Source organism: Pongo pygmaeus, chromosome 15 (assembly GCF_028885625.2).
Source record: "Pongo pygmaeus isolate AG05252 chromosome 15, NHGRI_mPonPyg2-v2.0_pri, whole genome shotgun sequence".
NCBI classification, from domain to species: domain Eukaryota; kingdom Metazoa; phylum Chordata; class Mammalia; order Primates; family Hominidae; genus Pongo; species Pongo pygmaeus.
The window spans coordinates 920158-928234 of NC_072388.2; the positions used below are offsets into that span (position 1 = coordinate 920158).

The 8077-nt window shown below is 40.9% G+C and overlaps 2 pseudogenes; both read right to left on the reverse strand.

The window, feature by feature from the left end:
- Positions 1-1462: 1462 nt before the first annotated feature.
- LOC129026108 (C-terminal-binding protein 2-like) lies at positions 1463-2768 on the reverse strand (annotated as a pseudogene).
- Positions 2769-6595: 3827 nt separating this feature from the next.
- On the reverse strand, positions 6596-7445 carry LOC134738182 (keratin, type I cytoskeletal 18-like; annotated as a pseudogene).
- Positions 7446-8077: the final 632 nt, after the last annotated feature.

Genomic DNA, 8077 nt, shown 5'->3' on the forward strand with positions numbered 1-8077 from the left:
TTGATGGTGTGCAGTACGTCCCATATTTTTTCTCTATTCTATTTAAAATATTTGTTTTCATGACTCAATATTTACAACTACAATGTCATCAATTGTGTGATTTTTTCTGCTTTATTAGTCTGCTTTTGTGACTGTTGATTGAAATTTTAATATAGTTATTGTGTTCCTCAGATTCACAGTTTTTGTTGGTTTCTAAAAATCTTTTTATTGATATCTCATTTTCTTTATGTATCGCTTCTTCTAATATTATTTTGTTGTCTATGTTCTGTTTGTGTTCATTAAGCAGTTTTTTTCAAATTACATTTTATTGAAAACTGCACTCAATGCTAAATGTCCATCTTTACAATAAACATCTACAATAACGGTAACTCGCACTGAAACAAAGCAAACTTCTGATAGGCATTATTTTTCTGTTTGGGACAATTTTAAAGTTTTTCTTTTGTCACAAAAACAGGAATGTACCTAATGAAAGGCTCAAAACAGGCCACCTTTTTAAACAAAAAGGCAATGATTCACAAAAGACTATGAATAGAACATGTAACTAATTGATGTAAATCTAATAGGATTTGTTAAAATCAGTCACATCCATTACATCTGAAGTGTTCTTGTATAAAATATGTGAAGAAAAGATTTTATCAGTGTCTTAAAAAATGGGTTTGTTCATAGACAATCTGACAAGTTACCATTAAAAGTGTTTCCTGTGACATAAGGAAATGCAATATTATTTTTCTTGAACCCTTTTAGTGCAAGACTTTCCACTCAATAAAATAGCAGAGCATCTGAAACTGAGAAAATATATTTGATTACAAACAGCTTGTGAAAATTAATACTGCTTTATTTTTTATTTTTTTGCATTATCGGAGGCTTTTACTGAACTTACAACCAACTTGCCCGCTCAGTATGCGGTTCAGATGTGAGAGACATTTCTCTGTACAGGAGCCGGTACTGTCTTCAATCTTATGCGTGCAGATGTCTAACACAGGCAAACAGTTTACTCCACATTTTCTAGTAATGTGATCTTCCTATTAGCAAAAAGCGGTAACCAGTCCCTGTAGACTGAAGGGACTCAAGTCACAAGATGTGGATTTCCTCCTCATGGTTTTTATTTTGATGTTTGAAGTCTTGATGCAACATTCTGAGCAGGGTGTTCCGGACCTGCTGTGCCCAAGGGACTGATAAAGGAAAAGTTCTATTTATTCTTTGTGATTTGACGCACAGATGAAAAACTTAACACACAATAACGGAAGTTGGTGGTTAATAAATCACACCCTATTCTTTCAGAGCATCCGTAAACAGACGACATCTTCAGTTTTCTAACTCTTGTAGTTTTAACACTGCAACATCAATGATGCATAGGTCCAGAATCAGCTAAAAAGAGCGTCAGATTCTTTTTCTGTTAGTTCATTTATTTTTCACTGTCCTTGTTCCCAAGTGTATCAGAATGATTACCCACCGGCATTCTCTAATATTTCTCGTTGGGGTGCTCTCGATTGTCCCCGTGATTGTGGGCTGGTTGGGAGGGGGCCCTTGGGAAGTATGTGTCACTGTCGGGAGGTTGTGAGTCACCGGGATGCATCCAGGGATGATCCCTTCATTGGATGCAGGAAGTCCTCCTGGAGCCACGCCCACGATGACTGGATGAATTGCTTGCTGGTCTATTACTGACCAAAGCACAAATGTGACAAAGAATTGCTTGTTCACACAGTTTCTTAAGCTTCGTGGGATGCGACCTGTGATGGCTCAGCGGATCTCGGTGGCAGCTGCCTCCTTCATCTCCAGTGACGCCTGCTCGCTGTAGCAGGCAGAGTGAGGAGTACAGATGATATTCGGGACATCTTCAATGGACCCTGAGCCAACCTAAAGGGCTACGACTCATTCACGTCGAGGGCTGCCCCTCGTATCTTGCCCTCCTTGAGGGCCTGTATTAAGGCTTTCTCATCTACCAGGCCACCACGGGCTGTGTTCACAAGGAATGCTCCCTGCCTCATCTGCTTTATGGTAAAGTCATTGATGAGGTGGTGTTTATGTTCGCTGAGACTGCTGTGCAAGGAGACGCAGTCTCTCTGATACAGCAATTCCTGCTGTGTGTAGACCCTCTGCACGCCCAGGAACAGCTCGATCCCATCCTGCAAGTAGGGGTAATAAAATATGACGCTGAATCCAAAGGCAGTGGCTGGAACTGCAAAAGCCTGCTGCGTGCGACTGTAGCCGATGAGGCCCAGCGTCTCCCCACGAATAGGGGCCACTCCCGAGGCCGCCTCGCAGATCTGCTCCACGCTCTGAACCCGCTTGCCTTCCCACAGTGCCTGTTCCAGCCATGTGTTCCTCTGGTGCATGTTGAGGATGTGGCAGATAGTGGAGTAGGCTGTCTCTTCCACGGCTGCGGACGAGATGTTGCACACAGAAATTCCGAGCTCGCCAGCAGCCTTGATGTTCACGTTGTCGTAGCCACTGCCAACCCGCACGATCACTCTCAGGGCCTTGAAATTTGCCAGGTCCTCCCTGGTGGGGGTTATGGTGTGGTACATCATGGCGCCCACGAGTCTGTTTAGAACCTTCTCGTGGATCTCCTGCGTGGACTGCACGTCACAGAAGGCCACGGTGGCCAGGTCCTTCAGGATGGGCACGTCCACAGTGCAGTCGCGGCCGTCCAGCAGCGCCACCACAGGGCGGGGGTACAGGGGGCCTTTCGTGATGTGGAGGCGAATTCCTACACAAATTCTGTCCAATCGCTCTCTCTTAAGTTTGCGCTTATCCACAAATGTCATTCTTTAGGGAACTTTGCAATTCTCAGATCAAAAGTCAAAGCAGTCCTCTAAGAACTTAGGGGAACTCGGAGGCGTCTGCGTGCATGACACCACTATGAATCCAATATAAATTTGTTCAGAAAATCTATAGTTCACACGATGGGCTGTCCATCTTTGTAAGGGAATACAGGTTCATTGGTTCAAAGCAATTTAAGGTGATGAAACCTGTTTGCTTCGAACTCAGCCACCATCACACAATCAATCAAAGAATCTCACCACGACGCCAGGTCTGGAGCTCCTGGAGTCCGCGAACGCTGGAAGTGGAGGCGGTTTCGGCCCGGTGCAGCCTGGTCCTTGCTCCTGCTCTGAGCCTGGGGCCACCAATGTGTCCGGCATGGTCTCCAGGCTCCTCCTTTCCCGGTGCCCCGCGTACCGGAGGAGTGCCGGTCTCATTAAGCGGCTTTGATAATTATTTTTATTTTTAAACTATATAATGCAAAACCAAAAACAACAACTACAAAAGAATAAACCTACAGATTTTGACATTTCAAGATCAACAAAGATTTTTAAAGGTCAATATTTGTAAGTTTATTTTATTTCTTTAATTGGGACATGTTTTCTCTGTTTTCTGCCTTCTCCGTATGCCCTGCAATCTTTTGATGAGATTCAGAAATTTATAAAACAACTGTGTAATGTAGTATGTAAAAAGTTTCTTACTACAAGATAATACAGCAGTCAGTGAGGCTGAATATTCTGGTGCTTCATTAACAGGGTCTTCGATGTGTCTTCTCTGGCCTTGTGTGTGTATTTTTAAGGTAAAGATATTTTTCCCCTTATTTTCCAGACACGGTAGTCCTTTGCTTCCGCAGTTGATTGCAGTGTTTGTATCTCTGAGGCTGTGATAAGCATTCAGCTTCTTTTCTCAGCAGTCATAAGTTGTCATTCTTATTACTCTGCCATTTCCTTTAGCACTCCCTGTTGGGGGAGACAGAGTCTAGTCACCAGCGGTAGCCCAAAAAGCCAAACCTTTGAACATATGTTCCACTATTCTCATTGTATACTGAGGGAGATACTAAAAGTTGGACGTTTTCTCTTGAGCCCAATTGCTGGGAAAGAAGAAAGGATGTGGTGAATATAAGCCAGCCCTGGTTGCCTTGTACAGCAAGCTTTTCCAACCCGACTTGTTCTGTTATTTTTATGGCTGTGTTTTATTTTAGGCTTTTAGCAGCCTGCAACCATGGTTTTCAGGTTCTGTCTCTAGTGATAAGCAGAAAAGGGGGATAAGAAAAGGGCCTTGCTGGCTCAACGAGAAACAGAAACTAAGAACTCATGGCTGTGGTCTCCCTTGGACGCCCCTGTTCCACAGTAAAGGAAATATCTTTGGAATGTAAAAAGAGAGAGAATAATAGGCATCACCCCAATAGGAAAGAATGAACAAATAACAAAGATGAGAGGTGCAAAGGCCAAGGAGAAAACCTTAAAAATGTGGTGTTGGAAGTTCTGCTTCAAAGAAATTTGTTCTGGAAAATCCTAGATTTACTTCTTTTGCTGCCACAGATGGAAATTTCCTACCTTATGCTGATTATGCTCCTAAATCTTCTAAGGCTTCTCCTGTTCCTCCACTAACATTCCAGGGTATTCACAGTGAGAGCCAAAGTTCTCCTCTTCTTTCTGTTATTCCCGTGAAGGCCTTGTGGTCTGAGTGCTTTTCCATTGTTTTTTGGGATCTGAGGAAATCTGCACATTTTGCGAGACTTTTATTTTAAGCTGTTTTGTAAAATCTGTGCCTCACGTCAGAAGTTGTGAGAGTAAAAGTGCAGACATTGGGTTTTGGTTCACATATTTCAGAAACACCAAGGACAAATGCTTCTGCTTCATAATTTTCAGTCCTGTGATTTCAAATGTGATCGTGTAAAAATATCGGAAAAAAATTTATCAGAGCCAAAGCACTTCAGCACATATGATAAAGTTGAATCTTCTATTTCACTTTATTCTTTTTTTCATCTCTGGTAATGTAAGTCAAAAAGTTTTCTTTTCCTTCGTAGAAACTAACTTAGAAATGTGAACTCTCTATGCCAAGTGCCTCACTTGTGGAATAGTTTATTGTAACCACTCATTTCAAAGAATTTTTAAAGACCTTAATGCCATAAAAAAAAACTTAGAAACTTACCAAGAATAGAATAAATTCTTAATTGTTACATTATTTCTTAATGAGTTATTTTATTAATTAATCTTATACAAAGCTTAGTGGGACTGTGATATGTACGTTTTCCCTGTCTTATTTTTATGTATGCCAAATTAGCGTATAATTTTAACTTCAGGGGTTTCAGCATAGCACACTTGAATTTATGTGTTATATAGAATGTGAATTAGATAGTATGCACATCACATTAAGGAAAGTTTTAATTTGTGTCTAAATTCACTGCATAGAAAAACTTATCATTAGTGTTTCCATTTACTTTCCTCAACATTTATCTGAATGATAGTATAATTTATTTCTATTTGCTTACTATATTGTGGTGTTCCACAGCACATTTTACAATATTCAAGTTGTTCCCATATTTAAAAATGTAAGTCTTTTCTTTGTTTTTAAAAAAATAAATTATAAGCCAGTGCAGTGGCTCACGCCTGTAATCCCAGCACTTTAAGAGGCTGAGGTGGGTGGATCACGAGGTCAGCTGTTCAAGACCAGCCTGGCCAACATGGTGAAATACCTTCTCTACTAAAAATACAAAAAATGTAGCCGGCCGGGCGCGGTGGCTCACACGTGTAATCCCAGTACGTTGGGAGGCCGAGACGGGCGGATCACAAAGTCAGGAGATCAAGACCATCCTTGCCAACATGGTGAAACCCCTTCTCTTTTAAAAATACAAAAAAATTAGCCGGGCGTGGTGGTGGGTGCCTGTAGTCCCAGCTACTTGGGAGGCTGAGGCAGGAGAATGGCGTGAACCCGGGAGGTGGAGGTTGTAGTGAGCCAAGGGCTCGCCACTACACTCCAGCCTGGGTGACAGAGAGAAACTCTGTCTCAAAAAATAAAATAGAAGAAAATAAATTATAGCCTTTCCATTTGTATAAAATGAGGAGTAATATATTAAGAACATAATAAAAAGTGTTTCTAATATCATTGAAATCTTTATTAAAACTTTCTCCTAAATGCTCTTTATGGGTGATTATAATGCATTTTTTCTGCAATTTTGTTACTCTAACCACATGCTAATAATTCAAAATCTGCTCTTTATAGGTGCCCAGTTTTGGTTGAACATTGTAGTTATCTACAAAGAGTCTTCTTCAGTTGTGTGCTTTGTTTATTCAGTATTTCACAGGTTAATGTTTATTTAATTTTGTTTTCTAATATTTTATATTCCTGTATTTCCTTGTTAACATAGGCTGCCTTACATCATTTAATTGTGTTTTTAGATTCTGCCTATATATTATAATTTTGTATGACTATATTCAACTGTGTACACTTTCAAGGAGTGTAGAAAATAAGTCAAATATGGATCAACCATATGCCTATTGCCAACATAATTCTCTGTTCATTTGCCTGTATAAACATTACTCATACTTTATTTATGAATTGTGTATTTGTTTTATGAGTTGGTGGTCAACTAACTTTTTAATCGTCTCTGGGTGAGTAGTTGTGGAAATTGTCCTAATTTCCACTTCTATGAATTAATGAATCTATATTATTTTTGTGTGAAGGAAACACTTCTGTGATTTGCAGGTAATTTTTTTTTTTACCTCTGAACTTTTTATTGGCCTCCTTCTCCCCAAAGGGACCTTGCTTCTGCTGGTTCAGCATCTAAAAACGTCAGCGTTGTTGGTCTCAGACAACATTTTGCCGTCCACTATCCTGCGGGGGTGTTCTTTTGGATGGTTTTCAGGTATTTGTTGCTGTCCAGAGCATCACCAAGGGTGAAGTCCTCCCCGTCTTATAGCAGGCGGCAGTAGATGGCAATCTCAGTCTCCAGTTTGACCTTGATGTTCCACAGGGCTTCATGCTCCTGGGCCTGGTTCCTCTCTCCCCGGGTTTGTGCCAGCTCTGACTCCAGGTGCAGCAGGATCCTGTTGAGCTGCTCCATTTGCATCTACCTCCCTCAGGCTGCTCTCCAAGTTGGCCTTCAGATTTCTCATCGAGTCCAGGTCAATATCCAAGGACTCGACTGTACCTCTCAGCTCCCTGGGCATGCTCTCAGCAGCTCCGATCTCAGCGGACTGCATGGTGACTACTGTGGTGCTCTCCTCAGTCTGCTGGCACCAGTACTTGTCCATCTCCTCTCAGTTTCTCTCAGCCATCTCCTCATATTGGGCCTGGATGCCTGCCATGATCTTGCTAAGGTCCTGAGACTTGGGGACATCTACGTCCATGATCAACGAAGAGCTGGAAATCAGGTCTTGTAGACCTTTAACTTCCTCCTCATGGTTCTTCATGAAGAGCAGCTCTTCCTTGAGGGCCTCGATCTCTGATTCCAGCAGAGACTGAGTGACACTGGTGTTATCAGTGATGTCGGTCTCCACAGACTGGCACATAGCCAGCTCTGCCTCACACTTTAAGCTTATCAGCAGCAAAATAATCATTGTCATTCTGCAGGACGATGCAGGCACTGTCTGCAGAATTGGCAAAGATCTTTTTATTAGCCTAGTTCTCTGACTTTCTGACAGTAACAAACGATTTTGATTACTGTAGATTTTTAACATGTTTTGAAATCAGTAATTGTAATGCTTCCAAAAATTTTTATGTGGTCCCCTGAAATTCCGTATACTTTGGGGAGTCACATTCTCTGTTTCTGTCAAAAATAATATTAAGAATTTCATAGGGATTGTATTAAATCTGGAGGTCACTTTGTGGATAATAGACAAGTTCAAAATATTAAGTTTTCTAACTCTTGAACAAAAGCATGTTGAAGAGTAAATTGTTTAATTTTCATGTATTTGTGAATTTTATGAATTTTCTTCTGTTATTGATTTTTAGCTTTAATCCATTTTGGTCAGAAATTATAGTCTGTAACCTTCAATTTTTTATTATACTTTAAGTGCTAGGGTACATGTACAGAAAGTACAGGTTTGTTACATAGGTATACATGTGCCATGTTGGTTTGCTGCACCCATCAACTCATCATTTACATTAAGTGTTTCTCCTAATGCTATCCCTTCAATAGCCCCGAACCAATAAACAGGCACTAGTGTTTGATGTTCCCTGCCCTGTGTCCATGTATTCTCAATGTTCAACTCCTACCTATGAGTGAGAACATGTAGTGTTTGGTTTTCTATCCTTGTGACAATTTGCTAAGAATGATGGTTTCCAGCTTCATCCATGTCCCTGTAAAAAC